Genomic DNA, 18,555 nt, shown 5'->3' with positions numbered 1-18,555 from the left:
GAAAGAGGGACAGAGCCTGTTTGTGAACTACTGTCTATGCTGTAGCGAGTCTACGGTGAATGCGCTGTGGGCGCGACTTTTGTTTGTTGTTATTTTGAAGTTATCCTAATAAAAACGTAGTCCCAGTCACGCCGACCCTGTCTTCTTCCTTCCAACCTTGAACCTCATCACACTGGTGCCGAAACCCAGGAAGGAAGAAGATCACCGCCATCATGCAGTCTCTGTCGGGATTGCCATTTGCGGACGTCATCTAATCGCTCGCAAGTCTGCATCAGGAACACCATCAAGCCCTGCTGGGCTATGAAGACCTGAAATGCGCCATCCTGCAGCGGGTTGGCCGGAGCCCAGAACAACATCGGCAGAGGTTCAGATCGCTGGACCTCGGAGAGACCGGCCGACCCTTCGTGATGGCGCAACAGCTCCGGGACTCCTGCTGCAGATGGCTGATGGCTGAGGGAATCGACGTCGAGGGTGTCATCAATAAGGTGGTGCTGGAGCAGTTTGTGGCACGGCTTCCGAGGAAGACTGCGCAGTGGATCCAGTGCCACCGTGCGACGTCGCTGAACCAGGCCATCCAACTGGCGGAGGACCAGATGGTGGTGTGCCCCGGGGTCGGCGAACCCCTTCCAGCAGCTTCTCTCTCTCCCTCTTCCCCTGTTTTCCCCCACTCCTTCCCCCTCTAAACCTGTCCCGCTCCCTAGGTCTCGAGGTGGTTTCACGCCCCAACCGGCACCCCGATGGAGGAGTGGGCCAGTGGCAGAGCCGACAGCTGGTCCCAGAGCGCCGCCCAGGGCGGTGGGGCTGACAACCAGCAACACCTCTGCAACTCCCGTTCCTCTGCTCTCTCCACGGCAATTTCTTGACCCGCTTCCCGCCACTAGGGCGGGAAGCTGAGCCGGGACCAATAGGAGATGAGCGAGGGGAACGGAGCGCTCTTGAAAGGAGAATCCTTACAGAGCGCAATGATTTTCCCCGGAACAGTCCCAGGACGAAACGGTCAAAAATGCTTTTGAACAGGTCCGTACTATCGACGGGCAGCTTCTCCAACCAGATCGACCACTCTCATATCCTTATTTTACTATTTTAAAAGAGAAGTTGTATCGAGTGATCCAAGGCACTCAGTCAGAACAAGATACAACTCAATTGTTGATACCAAAAAGCCGTCAGGAAATGCTTTTTCAGGCGGCTCATTGTAATCCGATGGCTGGGCATTTGGGACAATCAGCAACACTTAATCATCTAATGACCCGATTTTTCTGGCCGGGTATTCACGAGAACGTGCGCAGGTGGTGCACGTCTTGTCGGGAACGTCAGCTGGTGAATCCACCGGCCAATCCAAAAGCACCATTGTGCCCACTTCCTCTCATGCAGATCCCCTTCGAACGAATTGGCATGGACCTCATTGGTCCATTAGAACTATCTGCACGGGGCATCGCTTTGCATTAGTCCTGGTGGATTATGCAACGTGATACCCAGAGGCAGTGCCACTACGCAATATTTCCGCAGAAAGCGGAGCGGGCGCGCTGTTTCAGTTTATCTCCCGGGTGGGAATCCCGAAAGAGATTCTCACCGATCAAGGCACGGCGTTCATGTCACAGACTATTCGCAAACTTTACAAATAATTGTGCATTAAATCTATTCACACAAGCATTTATCACCTACAAACAGACGATTTAATCGCACGTTAAAAACCATGATTCGGAAGTTCGTTCAGAAAGACGCCAAAAATTGGGATAAGTGGCTGGAACCCCTCTTGTTCGCTGTACGCGAGGTCCCCCAAGCCTCCACAGGGCTTTCCCCTTTCTAGCTACTCTATGGGCGTCAACCCCGCGGGGTGTTAGATGTCCTTAGAGAGACTTGGGAGGAGGGACCTTTGAACAGTAAGAACGAAATTCAATATGTACTGGACCTGAGAACAAAACTCCACACTTTGGGGCAGCTCTCTATGGAGAATTTGTTACAGGCTCAGGACAAACAAAGCCGGCTATACAACAAGGGAACTAGACTACGTGAATTTGCACCGGGAGATAAAGTGCTTGTATTGCTCCCAACTTCTAGCTCTAAATTACTCGCGAAGTGGCAAGGACCCTTTGAGGTCACACGGTGAGTCGGGGCTCTCAGTTATGAGGTAATATGAACAGACAGGATCGGGGCACATCAGATTTACCATCTCAACCTCCTTAAACAGTGGAGGGAGGCAGAGTCAGTGATGCTGGTGACGGTGGTGAGCGGAGAGGAGGATCTCGGGCCAGAAGCGAACACAAAAAGGCAATCTCTCACGCTGACCCCAGGAGGAGATCACCTCTCACCCTCCCAGCTCACTGATGTGGCCAATTTACAAGCAGAATTTGCCGATGTGTTCTTGTTCCTGCCTGGTCGAACGGACCTTATCCAGCACCACATTGAGACTGAGCCGGGCGTGGTAGTGTGCAGCCGGCCATATTGCTTGCCTGAACAGAAGAAAAGGTAGTTCAGAGCGAATTAGAGCTAGACATGGGAGTAATAGAGGAATCCAGCAGTGATTGGGCGAGCCCGATAGTTTTAGTGACTAAAACGGACAGCTCGGTTCGGTTCTGCGTGGATTATCGCAAGGTGAACGATGTATCAACATTCGATGCATATCCAATGCCGCGGGATGACGAATTGCTTGATCGGCTGGGTAGGCCTACTGCTCGATTTGCTGGATTTAAAGAAAGGGTATTGGCAGATCCCCTTGTCTCCTATATCCAAAGAAAAGACAGCTTTCACAATGCCGTTTGGATTACACCAATTTGTTACACTTCCTTTGGGGTTGTTCGAGCCTCTGGCCACCTTTCAGCATCTCATGGACAAAATTCTCCGGCCGCATGCTGCATATGCCGCTGCCTATCTGGATGACATTATAATCTATAGCAATGACTGGCAGCGTCATATACAGCACATGCGGGCTATCCTGAGTTCGCTGAGAGGGGCTGGACTAAGCCCTCTTCTTCCTTCCAACCTTGAACCTCATCACAAACATATCATGAAATAAAAATTGAAAAGTCACCACAAAATCAAAATGGACAATCCTTGTTTTTTATGGAATATTGCAGTATTTATTATGAAGTATTTATGCATGCACATCATAATTTTTGTTTAAAATTCATGTGCCTTGTAATCTTTGATCTAAATATGTTTCCCCTTCCTCTTGCAGTAACATCTCTTCTATTTTCTGATGATGTGTTTACTGGCGTGAGGGAGGTATCAACCTGTCACTCACATGACATCACAGCTGTAGCCAGTCACAACCATCAAATCAATTCCCAATGGTCAGAATCAAGTCTTGCCCTACTTTTGTCATGTTCAAGAAGCCATTTCACTCAGATGTACGTCACAACAGGGAAGAAAAGACTTATCACAACTTACGTTTCATGCTGCCTTTAAATTGAGCAGTCATCTGAGGTATGACCCATTACATATCCACTACAAAAATATCTCCAACCAAGTGAATTTACAAGTGTACTGTTGTCTTGTCTGTTGTCCTATTGTCGTTATCCATCTTATCATATTAATTTATACACATCAGGTATATAGTTATTTATTGACTATACTGTGTATATCATATTTTTTATGATTTACACTTGCATCTGGACCCGTGATTTCACAACTCACCATCTGTTCAGTCAGTGAGCTGCAGGGCCTCACCAGATTAGGACCGAGTGTAACCCCTCCGGTACTTACACCGCTCCGAGCTGAAGTGAGGTTTTCCCGGACAGCTGTACTTGCTGCCTCCGTTACTCAAGAAAATTTCTAGTCTTTTTGTTTGAACCCAGTCATAGATTATGAGAAACAATCTGGATTACCAAACATGACACCAATAGTGTTCACAAAGCTTTACTCATTACTCAGCAGCACATGCTATTTTCAGTGCAAGTTCTTCTTATGTGCAAAGGCAAAGTGTGATTCATTACTGATCAATGGTTAGGCCTATATTCTTGCTATCCGACTATTCCTGTGATGCAGTCTCATGCCGTTTGCGCATGAGCTGCGCTAATTAAATGTGTGATGACACGATGACTGTCTGCCATCCTGAAGTGTGAGTACTTCACTGTTATTTTTATCTTTTGTTTTCATGTCTTCAAGTCCTACTTTTCACATTTCTCCTTCATCGCTTGTCTCTTGCTCAAATCACAACGTTTTCTCACTCTAGCCATGGATAGCACACGAAGGAGAGGTGCATCTAATAATAAAGTGATGGAAGTGTGGGGATGGAGTGAGAGAAAAAAGAAGAATGCCTATGGAAAATTTATGGAAAAATAGGACTGTCATCAATAATGATTTGTTCTTGCTGTTGATGGATGGTCTGATGGCTAGGTGATTCTGTGGATGAGTGCTGTAACGTACCTGAACATGTTCAGGTGAATTAGGTGATTGCCCAGCTAACAAATTTATGTTCTAAAAACGTTGTGGGAACAATGATTTGCAATTTTTCTAAATGTTACAATGTCATTGTCTGGTTTTCTTGTTGTATTTAAAATGATACGATAATGTTACAACATTCTCCTAACCTTATTATTTATTTTTTATTTATTTTTATTTCTAACATTCTTAAAACATTTAGCCTATTTGTAATAGTCCAAAAAGGATAACATTACAAACAAATACAAATAACATTATAAGGATGTTCAGAAAATGTTGTTTCAGAATGTTTTCTCTCAACGTTATGAGAACGTCCATCAAGTAAACATTATATAAACGTTCCAAAATACGTTGGTCAGAACGTTTCTTACAACATCATGAGAACGCATGTTATAATGTAAGAGCGTTCTATAAATGGTATTTAAATAACGTGATATATTAGGCTAACATTTACATTTAACCTTTGCAATACATTAGTGAAAGTTGAAACGTTCCCTGTTACCTGGATTTTACGATCTGACAGTATCTGCGATAGGCTATACCAAAATGCTTAGGTGCTAAATTAATATAGGATAAACACAAGTGAAAAGAAAGATTAGTTTAAACAATAATGGAATATTCAGCAATTACTTAAATGTTGTCGCGCTGACAGACTGCATACGTCTGCACACAGCGAACGTGGACACAATTGTAAATACGTTCGTCGAATCAGCTGTCAGAAAGGTGGAGGCAAGGGCAGGCATAAACGTAACAACGGCATAACAACAGTCGGTGGAATTTATATTTATTATGGTGAGGGCAGAAAATGTCGACCCTTCGCAAAAACAGCAGCATGATACAACGTCATTTTTTGGAGAGCGAGGCGCGCATCAGAACAGTCAGTAGCTCGGCATCTGCTTCTCCGTTGACCGACGAGCTCTAAAACAGGAATATTAATATCAGCGCGAAGTGCGCCGCCACCGCCGACATATCTGTTTATCTGTGGACTCTGCATTCATTACCGTGAAATCGTCTCGGGGTTATAGTGAGCAGGCACTACCAGACTGCATTTGTGAATGGTTCTATGGGCCTGCTTTAAACGGATGTTTTGTTTTTTCTCTCTCTAACGTCGCAGTGAACTGCACCATGGATAGCGAAGCGCTTTCTCATCGTGCTCCGCGCGGAGGGTGAATGGGGATGAGGATGTTGTTTACAAAAAGCAGCCAGCCGTCAGCGCACTGATGGTCGGACTCCCCGAATATATACATTTTTTTTATCTAATCTTTTATGACACGTCTGGAAATTACTGTCACCTCCGTCTTTCCTCTATAAAGAGGGCAATGTCATCGTCAGCAGACCGGCGTGGATTTGTTGTTGTCTGATTTTACTACTTGTCCTCTGCAATTCGACTTCACGCCATTTATGTAAGTCAGTCTATTTTGCACCATTTTTTCTCTGTACATTGAAAGCGGATGTTTAAATCATACAAATTGTGACGAAATTCGACCTCAATTGGTATTGATTTGTGTGTGGAAATATAATCACAAACATGTAGGAAAGGCTAGCAATGCGATCTCCCACAGAGGAATTGACCAACCACTATTAGGCTACCGTGTTTGTCAATATAGCCTATAAATATTTTTTTCGTTGACTACCCTAATTCATGCGTTGTAGTATTTCTCTAGACAAAAAGCTTGTCCATGAAAACAGTTGTCATTAAAATCAGCCGTGTATTTTGTTCGCTATTGCGACTGTTCGTAATTTTTAAAACGAAAAATATGTCATGGTTGACTTGTGCTTACACCGTCGATATTTCCTCCACAAAACCCGGCAGAGTCCCTAAACAGTGTAAAAAGAGTAATGTGTAAAGGTAGCGGGTTTGTGATCATTTGAGCGTATAAAAGTGACGCGTCTGGAGGAGCGTCTTCAGGTAGAGTCAGAGTGCGCGCGAGACTTTTAGAGTTCGCTACGTATGAAACGAACCGTTAACGGGTGATTTATGAGATATTCCATCAATTCTGTCATTATTTAGAAGCATACACGATGCATTTGTCTTTTTTCTTTTTCTTTTTTCTATTTTTGTCATTCATAGACTTTGGTGACGAATCGTGTAACGTGGTCTGTTGTACCGGCGAGTGTCTCTAGAAATATTCGCCTCACGTAAGGTCTGCATAAACCGCGCGTGAAGGTGGCATCAGAATGCCAATGGCACGTGCGACAAGCTACAACTGCAGCCAATTTTATTACAGTCGTGACTCGTGATGTGATAGTAGATGGGAGGCGTGGCTGCGCGTGAGCGTGTATGTCTGTGGCTTGAACCTGGTCGTCTCCGCATCTTGTGTATTCTTGTGTATTCCTGGTAAAGATTAATAGCACTAACTTAGAATGACCAGCGGAGACATTATTCGCGGATTAAAAGCAAGAGAGGTGGGGTGAGCGAGGGGAAAGCCAGTTAGGCGAGGAGGTGTAGACTGGAGTACACTGCAGACATGAGGAGACCAGCCCCACCTTGTCTGGGGGTTGTGGAAACGCTCACACAGGGCTTTTTTCGGGGGCCATTATCATATTATGAGACATTTTTACAATACAGGATAAAAATAATTTGATTATTTGACCTTCAACCAATCCTCCTCAATTAATCCAATAGTTGTAGCAATGTGTATTTCCCTTTTGGGAGTGATGCATCTAAATTAGTGATGGGTGTGTTCTCAAATTAGAGTTGGATATCAGTGTGTGTATGTATATATGTATGTATATGTATATGTGTGTATATATATATATATATATATATATATATATATATATATATATATATATAATGTATATATATATATAGAGAGAGAGAGAGAGAGAGAGAGAGAGAGAGAGAGAGAGAGAGGTGTCTACAACCTGTTCAGATCAAACCCCCTTTGTTGGAATAGAGACAGATACACTCACTGTATAAGATTAAGTGTTGCATTATAAGCCTGGCCTATAATTACATATTTTATCAATGTATCTACATTCTTTATGATGCTTACATTGCATAGCTATTAGTCATATATATGCAGAAACATTTACTTGCACATGCATTTTAATTTAATTAATTTCAATGTGGGAGGGGCAATGAAACATTTAGCTGAATTAACTATTAGAAAATTAACTTAATATTACAATAAACAAATAGCCTACATTTTATTATAACTGTATTATATTAAATGTAAAATATTACATTCATCTATTTATTGTAATATCTTTCTCAAAAATTAGACCCTTTGCAGTACCACCACAGATCCTCTGGACTAAAATCTAGCAACTTCATTCAAATTCACAGCACAATAAGAGTGACTTCTAGTGGCTGGTAAGAGAATATCTACTGTCTCTCTATCTTCATCTCTCTGACTCCCTGTCTCTCAGCTCCCATTAATTTGTTTTTGAAATTTGATGAAACAGCATATGACAACAGCATGTGGGATAGAGAGAGAGACATGAGAAAATAACAGAAAGGGTGAATAAGCATAATAAGATAATGAGCAGATAGTTTAAAAGACTGTGTAATTTGAAAATAAGAGAATGGTAGTGCAATTGTGAACAAGGTAGAGAGAACATGAAATGATCTTAAGAGACTTGAGGATTTATCAGGATAGAAACCAAGGAGAATACATGTGAGTGTGTTGGACAGAAGGAGAAAATGTACAGTATGTTTGTGTGGCTCTGATTAGACTTTGACAGATGTTCCCCATGTAAAGCTCATTTTTCGGGTTGGGCTTTAGTCCTGTCTGTCTTTCTTTCTGGATGATCCAGGCTCAGGCTTTACGCTGTAGATTTCCTGAAAGGACCGAATTGAATTTTAATGGCATGTTTGCATCTGAGCACCAGCATGATGTCTGTTTTAGGCTTAAATCAAATGAGATATTGGAAGGGTGGGTGAAGAAGTAGTGATGAATAAAGATGAATGTTTGCTAATGTGAAGCAAGACAGAATTATTAAGGGAAAGCTGGGTTTGGTGTACATTAAAATGAACCCTTCAGGCACTGAGGCTTACTGTATGCTTGGCAGAGTAGCAATCCATGTATTTCACAGTAATGTTCTGTTAGTGAAGTGCTGTAGCATACTAATGTAAAATATAACTTGGTTAGTAAAGCGTAACACTTTAATGTAGCATTGTAAAGTAGTGCTCTCAGACAGAATGGTAGTTTTAAGGATTTTTTCTGACAGCAACTATATGTGGATTTTCATATGTACCGGTACACGCACTTGCACATACACATCCAGTTACTATTAGGGGCCATTCACACAGAACACGTTTTTCCATTCAACTGCGCTACTTTTCTATTGTTTTTCAATGTAAACAAACACTAGATGGACATCTTTAACTGTAGCACTCGCGTCTTTTGCAGCGCCTCGCGGATGACATGGCATTTGTAAATGTGCCACTAAAGAAGTTCAGCTTTTTTTTTTTTCATTTATCTGACCTGCGTCTTGCGTTTTTAACAGCAAAAACGCATTCTGTGTGAACCGGCCCAGTCTGTCTTTGAAAGTATTGTAGATAAAAAGAGGAGCACTGGATCTGGTGAGTGCAGAACATGTTTTGCTCAGGACTCCAGGCAGAAAATAAAAAAGAATGGAAGAGAAAGAACATGGAGGAGAGGCCAGCATCATTGGGGACCCTCACAAGCAACATCAATGTTTCAGATTCAATAGAGCATAGCTTGTATACAGACTGAGGGAACAAGAAGGGGCATTAAATTTTCATGGTTTTAGTTAGATTTGTGGACCTGGTTTCTACTGAAGGAATTTAAAAGCAACAGAAGAATTACCACCACACAAGTTGTGTGTTCTAGGTACAAAATAGCTACTGCTACTTAAAAAGTCAAATATTTCACACTGTCTTCCACTTGGTTGCACAATATGTCATATCTGTTGCAGTGTAACACAGAAACACTTTCAGGTCAGAAAGTCCAATGCTTTTAGCAAGGAAGACAGAGGTTTTTGGAATAGTTGTGTATGTATGCATTAATGTGTTCTGCACTAAATAATTGGGGGATTTGCTTTACTGGAGGAGTATCATGTGGCTGGATCTGGCATCTGTCAGAAGTAGTGTTGCTGTGAACCGGGGGAGTCCTACACAACTGGGGCAGAGCAGGTTACCACTTTGCTTTATTTATGGTAGCGATTCCTATTCAGGGGTGCATGTAACTCAGGGGTACTTAAAAATTATGGTTTTGCCTTGTTAAACCTATATCAGAAAAAAAAAAAGTTATTATTTTTTTATATTAATCTATAATTTAAGTGTTTCAGAAAAATAATAGCATGCATAATGTGTGCAAGATCTAAACATTTGTGTGTAAGATATACTTCAAATATTTGTTCATAAATATTCAAATATTTGTTGCTTAAAAATGTAAAAAGTTAATATGTATTTTGCACTTTGTATACACACATATATAACGCGTATATACACTTACCGGCCATTTTATTAGGTACACCTTGCTAGTACTGGGTTGGACCCCCTTTTGCCTGAATTATTCATGGCATAGATTCAGCAAGGTGCTGGAAACATTCCTCAGAGATTTTGGTCCATGTTGATAGCATCACACAGTCGCTGCAGGTTTGTCGGCTGCACATCCATGATTAGAATCTTCTTCATCACAAATTTGCTCTGTTTGATTGAGATCTAGTGACTGTGGAGGCCATTTGAGTACAGTGAACTCATTGTCATGTTCAAGAAACTAGTTTGAGATGACTGAGCTTTGTGAAATGGCGCATTATCCTGCTGGAAGTTGCCATCAGATGATGGGTACAGTGTGGTCATAAAGGGATGGACATGGTCAGCAACAATACTCAGGTAGGCTGTGGCATTTAAACAATTGGTACTAAGGGGCCTAAATTGTGCCAAGAAAATACCGCTCACACCATTACACCACCACTTGCCTGAACCATTGATACAAGGCAGGATGGATCCATGCTTTCATGATGTTTATGTCAAATTCTGACCCTACCATCTGAATGTCGCAGCATAAAACAAGACTCTTCAGGCCAGGCAGCGTTTTTCCAATCTTCTATTGTCCAATTTTGGTGAGCCTAGCAGTAAAAATATTGTTGCTTCTCTCATCACAGCACCCACGTCTTTGTCCTCATCTTACCTCTGTACACACATGCACACACAGATGAGCAGTCTTTTGTTCACTTATATACTCAGCACATGAAACAGATGTGCAAGAATATACACATGCACTTACACCATATACAAAGCAATACTCAAAACAAAGTCTTCCCTAGGGATGAGCATGTGAAGGGGTTCATTACTCCACCGTCTGCCCCTACTTTAGCATGTGTGAGTGTTACTGTGTGTTTTTGTACACACACACACATATATATATATATATAGGCTATAGGCATGTACCATCATGTTGGGGCTCCTTCCCAAAACACACATTGTTGTTTAAAAGCCAAATCTTTCTTTTTGTGTAGAAGGCCCCATTAATGTGATATTTAAGGTTTTCTGGTATGGTACAAGCAAACACACATGGATGTTACTATGTAAGATTGTTTCCTTTTTCCATTGTCTTGTCTTCACAATTCTGCTTTTACAGGATGTGTGAGTGTGTTTACTTCACGTGTTTGCATAAGTGCGTTTGCATATGTATCGACATGCATGTGTATGAAGCGTGTCACCTTGATTGCTGCAGATTACAGTGAGAATCATGAAGCCAAGGGCAAACTAGGAGAAAAAGAGAGAGAACAAGGGAAAGAGTGAAGCGAGGAGGAGGGGGAGAGGAGGTCAGTGAGTGAAAATTGGATGCAGAAAACAGGAGAAGAACAGAGTGAAACAGCAGTTGAAGGGAGGAGTGAATCGGGACAAGGAAATATATTTTGTCAGCTTGCAGAATAAGGCAAATACTGGTAGTCCCTGGTGATGGTGCACTTTGTTTCGACAAAACACACTTGGACATGTTCAGATGAGTGCTGCTTGTAAGGAAGCGGTTGCTCCTCCACAGTTCCTCACTAATTGGCAATCTGCTGCAGTGCTCAGTGTGTGTTTGCTTGTGTGTATGGGTGTTTTCCAGACGGTGCAATCAGACACAGCTACCCTCTCTATGGAGCGTTACTCTGCTGGACAGACGGACTGCAGTTTGTGTGCCATGGTATTTGGTTTTAGCCTCCCGGAGATGCAGAATAGTTCCTTGCGTTTTATGTGTGAGATAGCAATTTGGATAGAGACATGGAGAGAAAACAGGATATTTTTAGTCCAGACTCCATTAAATATTCATCGGAGTGTGTTGTTGGTCTTTGGGGAGGGTACTGTATGTGTATTTGTGTGCGGGTCAAGTTGTGCCTAAATTGTGGGGATCAAATGTCCCCACAATTATAGTAAAAAGTGAAGTCACTTGCATTGTGGAGAGCTGCCAACATTTCCCATGAGGACAATGGCTTAATAAACATAAATGTCTAATAAAATAAAATAAATAAATAAAAATCTAATAATGCACAAATCTAAGGTGTTGCATTAACTGACATACTAGGGCTGCATTTAAGTCCACTTTTTTATGCCCTTCCTTCGCTAACTTCCCTCTGTTTTGTTCACTCGAATGTCTGCACGAGTGCCCATGGAACCCTTGCAGTGGGTTTAAATGGAACACCCTAAGCCCTTGATCACTGAATCTGCTATGGAGCCATGCTGTTTAATCTCAGTATAACTCTTCTAAACTGTATTATTGACCTAACTTAACTTACAGGTGTAAACTACTTTTCCCTCCATCGTTTGAATCATGTAAGGTTTGTAGGTAAATTAAGTTGTTGTGACGTCACAGTCATGTTGCATTGTGGTCTATGGATATGGATGCTACCTCTGTCAAAATTGAGGGGTCAAGAGGCTAAACAAGTAAACTTTCCTCGTCCACTTTACAAAGTTGAAGGCAGTTCAAAATGGTGGTGGGGATTCCCCCAAGGGGAAGTGCTTAGGGAAGTTTGTGAGTGAATGTCTAAAAGTGGAGTTAAATGCAGCCTAGAGCAGGGTTTCCCATGCGGGGATAAGCAAACTCCTGAGGGTTCATGAAGGATCTGCCACAGGTTTCAGAGTGAAGCATCCTAGGATAGAATTCAGGACGTATCCCATAATGCCTCTCATAAACAAAATCCAAATGTCAGTGTATATAGGGGGCAAGAAGAGAAAGGGAGGGGAGAGATGATTTATTAGCATAGCATGTTAGCATTATACACAAGGACATGATCAAAGCAGGTTAGTGTGTCACCATGAACAAACAGAGCGTACACATGCACAGAAGGCCACAGCACCAAGCCAATGACTGAGAAGGGTCTGTTTGCAATACTATAAGCAATGCCCCTACGAGTTACACCTATTACTACTATTTACGCCTTCCGCAAAGAAAAAAACATGGATGTCATTTACGGAAATAGTAAGGCTGAATTATATTGATTACATATATTACGAAGAATGAAATAATAGCTATTAGTGAAAAATGCAATAAATTATACAATCAAATGCATATTATGTGGTAATTAGTTACAAAACCTAAACCTGACCCTATTCGTACCCCTTTAATAAAATTTTAAATTACTATACCAAGTATAAATGTTTGACTTTTACAGAAAAATACTGTACAATGTTATAGTAAAAACATGTTAATTGGTTAACTGTTAGTGACCTTACTATATACAGTGAAAAACTGTAAATAGTTTTTTCAGTAAAAATTACATGTAATGTGATGTAAACGTCAAATTTATGGGTTTTGCAAGTAAAAACTATGATTTACCATATAATTTATGGGTCCTGCGGTAGGCTAAATTACTTACGACAGCGGTAATGGACAATTCCGCTTCCAACCTGTAGGGGGACCGAAGAGGAAAAGTGCTTTAAGTTAGTATGTGTTGTTGTAGTGTTGAGCACTGTTTGTCTCGATTATAGTATCTGAATAGGGTTTATCTGTAGTCCTACAAAACACACACTAATGCACACAGGTGCTGCGCTGTATATGTACCACCTGATTTCCCTGTGGGTGACACTCCCAGCATGTGTGTGTCCTTGCTTGCATCTATCATTTATCTTGCTTTTGACTCCATCCCGTGACAGTTCTGTCTGGTTGAGTTGCTGAGTGTGTTTTAATAACAGGTTAAGTGTGTTTGATAAAGTAAAGCGATGCGAGCATGCACACACGCAGACTGGAGTCCTACAGTGTGAGCATTGAGATGGAGACAGACAGCGAGGGATGTGGACGGCAGTAGACAGTGTTGCTAGGAGACCGCACACAGTGACTGGTGTGAGAGACATGGTTTCACATCCCTCCCCCATCCCTACAACACACTTCCTTTTCTCTCCGCCTGTTTTTTCATTCTCGTTTCTTGTGTTCATTGTCTCCATATTCCCCTCCATTCATCTTTCCGCACTTGTCCTCTTGTCTGTCTGCTCTGATCTATCTATCTGTCTTGCTGCTCTCTCTCTCTCTCTCTCTCTCTCTCTCTCTCTCTCTCTCTCTCTCTCTCTCTCTCTCTCTCTCTCTCTCTCTCTCTCTCTCTCTCTCTCTCTCTCTCTCTCTCTCTCTCTCTCTCTCTCTCTCTCTCTCTCTCTCTCTCTCTCTCGAGGTTCCTTTCGTCTTTCTAAGCACTTCCTGCCAGACTCTTTAACCTTCTCCAACCTCTCAAATGTGATCTCCTCCCTCCTTCCTCTTTTTCTCCACCTTTCTTTCCCCCGTTTCTCTCTACATATATCGAATTCATCTCTGTCTGTGTCTTTCATTCACACTGTCGCACGAGAGCGCTCTGAGCTTCTGAAGTGACAGGAGAGCAGTCGCCAAAGCGACAGCTGGCCGGTCACCATGACAACAGCCAGGTGCAGTGTAAAGGGACAGCACAAAATAAATGAGGGATGGGTTATGTGACTTCAGTTCACACACACATGCACGCATAGATTTTGGGAAGATCTGCAAAATATGGCGTTCAAATAAAAGATTAAATTACACACATACACATTTGTCTGTGTTTTTTGTATTACTTTGTGTATTGTCATGTGGTTGGTTGTTTATGCAGTGGATGTATTGCTCTGTGTGTGTGTGTGTGTGTGTGTGTGTGTGTGCGTGCGTGCGTGCGTGCGTGCGTGCGTGCGTGCGTGTGTGTGTGTGTGTGTGATGTGTGCAAATGCCATCTGCTCCTGAGCTTTAATGATCTGTATTACTGACCTTATGACCCACACATCTATATAAACGCGTGTGTATGTCTTAACTGGATGTCGCACCTGTAATGAGCTGCTTGAAACAATGTTATGTGTGTGGACAACATTTATATACAGAACATATAAATATATCACTCATTTAAGTAAATTTGTAACATTGATCATATAGCAGACACATCATGTGGCAGACACATGACACAATATTTTTCTTCCATTTAAGCCCAAGATGCTCTATGGATCATTCTCAAATCATGATGGAGAACATGATCATCAGCTTTTACACAAACCGCTTTCAATTCAACTTATCATTTCAATCTTTATCTCTTTAACTTATTATTAAATTGTTATGCTGATTGGAGAAGCCAGCATTTGTCATGAGAGTGAATTCTGTAATTTCAGCTGAATATCAAGTTAGGACATTTGAATATTTTTGACAAGGTAAAAAAAAAAAAACATACATGGATGAATCATCCACCATAAGATCAATAACATACATAAAAAATATATATAAATAGATATAGATACTGTAGGGTGAATTTTAATTTCATGTTGACTAAAAATAAATGTAAATAAAAATACCAAATGGAAGGATTTTCATTAGTGTTCATTTGATGCTTGATGTATATACTAAAGGTACATTTTTTTTAAAGTTATAAAATATAAATTAATACATGCAGATGGGATTGGCCTCTATAACATGTCTAACTAATTATGTTGTCATAACATAAAATATGCTTCAATAAATCAGTAAATGTGTCTTAAGTGATGCTCAATTCAGTATTCATACTGAAGCCCACCTTTGTGATCAGTATGTTGTATCAGTTACAGTATTAGACTCTGTCGCTTTCTGTGCACTTTCAAAATTGTATCTGTGATTCTGTATTTGTAAGTCTCTGTTTTTGGTAAAGTAACAGTATCTGTGATTCCTCAGGCTCTGTGTGATGTATAGTGTTATATTATATGCTGTGGAGATTGTATTTACCTCTGATTATTGTAGCATCAGTTCTGTTGTTGGATTTGGAGGGAAAAACTTTGAGGGGAGCATGTTTGTGTAATCCTGCCAGGAAAAACAATATCCACACTTCCTCAACTCTCTTGATATCTGTCTGTCTTACCATAGTTATAGCCTAGGGGAGCCTTCATTGATTCCCATTTTAAAGTGTCTCTATTAGACAGCAGAACAAACCTGCCCAACTCCCTCCACAGCTCTCATGTGTGTTACACGAACATGCGTACTAATCAATACGTGATATGATTATGTATGACAGTTCCTGTGTTGGGTACGCTGCCAGAAGCTGGTGTCTGGTTACAGTACCTCTCGTTTGCAGCAGGTCATAACAGCAAAAGTGTGTTCTACTAAGTATTAAAGATGCTAGCCTTGAAGGGGTTGAATAATTTTGAGACCGCAAAAGTCATTAAAAGTTGCACTTTCAGTTGAATTTGGGGAACCACTTGAAACATTTGTTGTGTTAGGCTATTTTACTTACTTTTGTTTGATTTGTTCATTGCAAACAGCTGAAAGTCTGTATATTTTGTCATTAAACCTGATTTGCAATGGGGGTTGAATAATTTCGATTACAACTGTATGTTGTTAGTCGATGATTTCTACCTAAAGGGACACATTAATAAAGCACAGAAATTATGTTAACAAGTACGGGCAGATGGGAATATATATGATGCCTCCTGAAATGGATGGATTGATTTTCTTCAGAATGGTCTAGACTGAGCTTAAGGTTCTGAGGTTACAGATGCAGATGAGATGTGGACCATAATATAAAGAATTGAGTCATCAGCATAGCAGTGAGTAGAAAAACTGTCTATTGAGCAATCTGGTTTAGAAGCAGAAAAGGAGTCAAAACATTAATCTCTGTGTTATTCAGGTTGTGAGCATGTAGAGTGAACCGAGTGAGCCTCTCCAGCTGACTTGGTAGTTAATGTTATTCAGGTAAAACCTAAAACAGTGGTCAAGAAATAGCAGTCTGGTGATCATAAGTGTGTTATTCACAGTTTTAAAATCTCCATAAGAATTAGAATATGCTCTCATCTGAGACAGTCATCATCAGCGGGGTGGATGACTGGACCATGCAGTGGGTAGTGTCAGTGTTGGTGGAGTTGCAAATGATGACCACTTTCAAAATGTTTCACTCTGCCTCTGTGTTTGTTTCAGCAGTGTGGAGGCATTAGGACGCGGAGGAGGATGGAGAAAGATGAGAAGGTGGAAAACGGGCATACGTTAGAGACTAAACTGTTCATTCATGTGTTTTTTTGGGGAGGAATATGGTGATAGGTGTGCTATGTATACTGAGGTCTTCTGAGGAAATGATTCAGGGGTTGACACATGTTATACATGAACAACATCATTTGAAAAAGCTAGATGCCCTTTTTCACAGTGCCTTTCATTTTATTACCAGTTGTGGCTATCAAACACAACATTATACTTTATATTCACTACCTTCTGACTTTTTTGGCATATTTGGACCGAAGTAGGAAATAAAGACTTAAAGGTACAATATGTAAGATATTTGCATTAAAATATCCACACACACAAAAAAACACTAGAACAATGTTGTACATTTGGTGACCTGTATACTAACATTATTCCAAATGTTACTACCAGGGCCATAGTAAGCAATTATTGGGCCTGTTAAAAAACCTTTGCTTTCCACCGCCCTACGCAATCCAGTCTAGGCGATGGATGGATGGATGGATGGATGGATGGATGGATGGATGGATGGATGGATGGATGGATGGATAGATAGATAGATAGATAGATAGATAGATAGATAGATAGATAGATAGATAGATAGATAGATAGATAGATAGATAGATAGATAGATAGATAGATAGATAGATAATAACATGTAGATACTAAAGGAAGATGAGAATTTTTGGTGCCTGCTGAAAAAATAAAATAAAAAAATGGATGGATAGATAGATAATTGATCTAGAACATTAAAAAACAATGTTCCGGACTCATGACAAAAGGTCCAGTTTTATCCCCTTTTCAACAGCCCTGATTACTACTACTAGTACTCTGATGCATGTTGTGGTCTCCTGCTGAGTCCTATAAAGATCCATGAAGTGGTTTTGAGAGCAGCAGAACAACTGTACATGGAGCAGAGAGCATTAAGTGTTTATTAAAAGGTGGAGTTCGGGTTAGGTGAGGACTTATTTTAGAGGAAGTCCATGAAGGTGAGCACTTTCCAAACTTGCATCCATTCTTTCCTTCCTTAACAGATTTCTGCAGATAATTTTCTTGTCTTTTTCTTGAGTCCCACAGATTTAGTCTCTATTTTTGTACAGTTCTTTGTGTTTGTAGAGAACACAATAAAGTAGACATCTAAAACAGCTGAAAGGTAACTGAAAAAAAGAGATCTGTCCTTGTATTTTTTATTCAATTGAAGCATCACCATACTGATGTGGCTGAACTGTTAAAGCCACATATAGAAATATAAAAACCCAGGGACCTCATGTATAAAACTTACCGCAGGTTACATCCTAAAAGTGAAGCTAGATTTTGCATATGCACAGAAGTTTTCAGATTTATGAATCCATGCGTACACCTGAACCTGCACAAAATTTCCTTTATAAAACTCAAACTCAAAATCAGCTTCAAAATCTGCATAACGTCATCTGCATATAATTCCATATGCATATTCCTATCCACGTGATACCATGTTTTACGGTACAAGACGTTAAGAAAATATGAAATTCGGACTATAAATGCCATTTTCACCTTACATTGCTAAAAATCATTCAAACTTGTTTATGGAAAGCATGTCATTGACAAAACATTTTAAAAAGAAAACGTGCAATCTTACCGTTTCCTTCAAATTCTATCCTTCAAATGCACTTCAGAATCTGGTCTAACATATTCGGATGCAAGGAAGGTCTTTAGGATTGCTAGAAACTTCCAGGAGCAGGATTGGACACCCCTGTTAATGAAACCAGAAGCTTGGCTCACTCTTAACACAGATACATTGTTGGCATAGGAATGATGAAATCAGCTGTTTATCTAACATTTTTAA

General features: G+C 40.8%; 1 protein-coding gene across 1 annotated transcript in view; it reads left to right on the top strand.

Annotated features, from left to right (window-relative positions):
- The first annotated feature begins 5,122 nt into the window (after nt 1-5,122).
- Nucleotides 5,123-18,555, top strand: part of nyap1 (neuronal tyrosine phosphorylated phosphoinositide-3-kinase adaptor 1) — a 33,117-nt gene continuing 19,684 nt past the window's right edge. Inside the window, exon 1 of the mRNA XM_084115094.1 lies at nt 5,123-5,783. The gene's annotated coding sequence lies outside the window, so the exon portion shown is untranslated. The remainder of the gene's footprint in view (nt 5,784-18,555) is intronic.

The sequence above is a fragment of the Abramis brama genome, assembly GCF_963993115.1.
Source record: "Abramis brama genome assembly, chromosome: 5".
Taxonomy (NCBI): Eukaryota; Metazoa; Chordata; class Actinopteri; order Cypriniformes; family Leuciscidae; genus Abramis; species Abramis brama.
The sequence above is the reverse complement of the archived record's forward strand: the minus strand, read 5'-3'. Positions and strand labels throughout refer to the sequence as shown.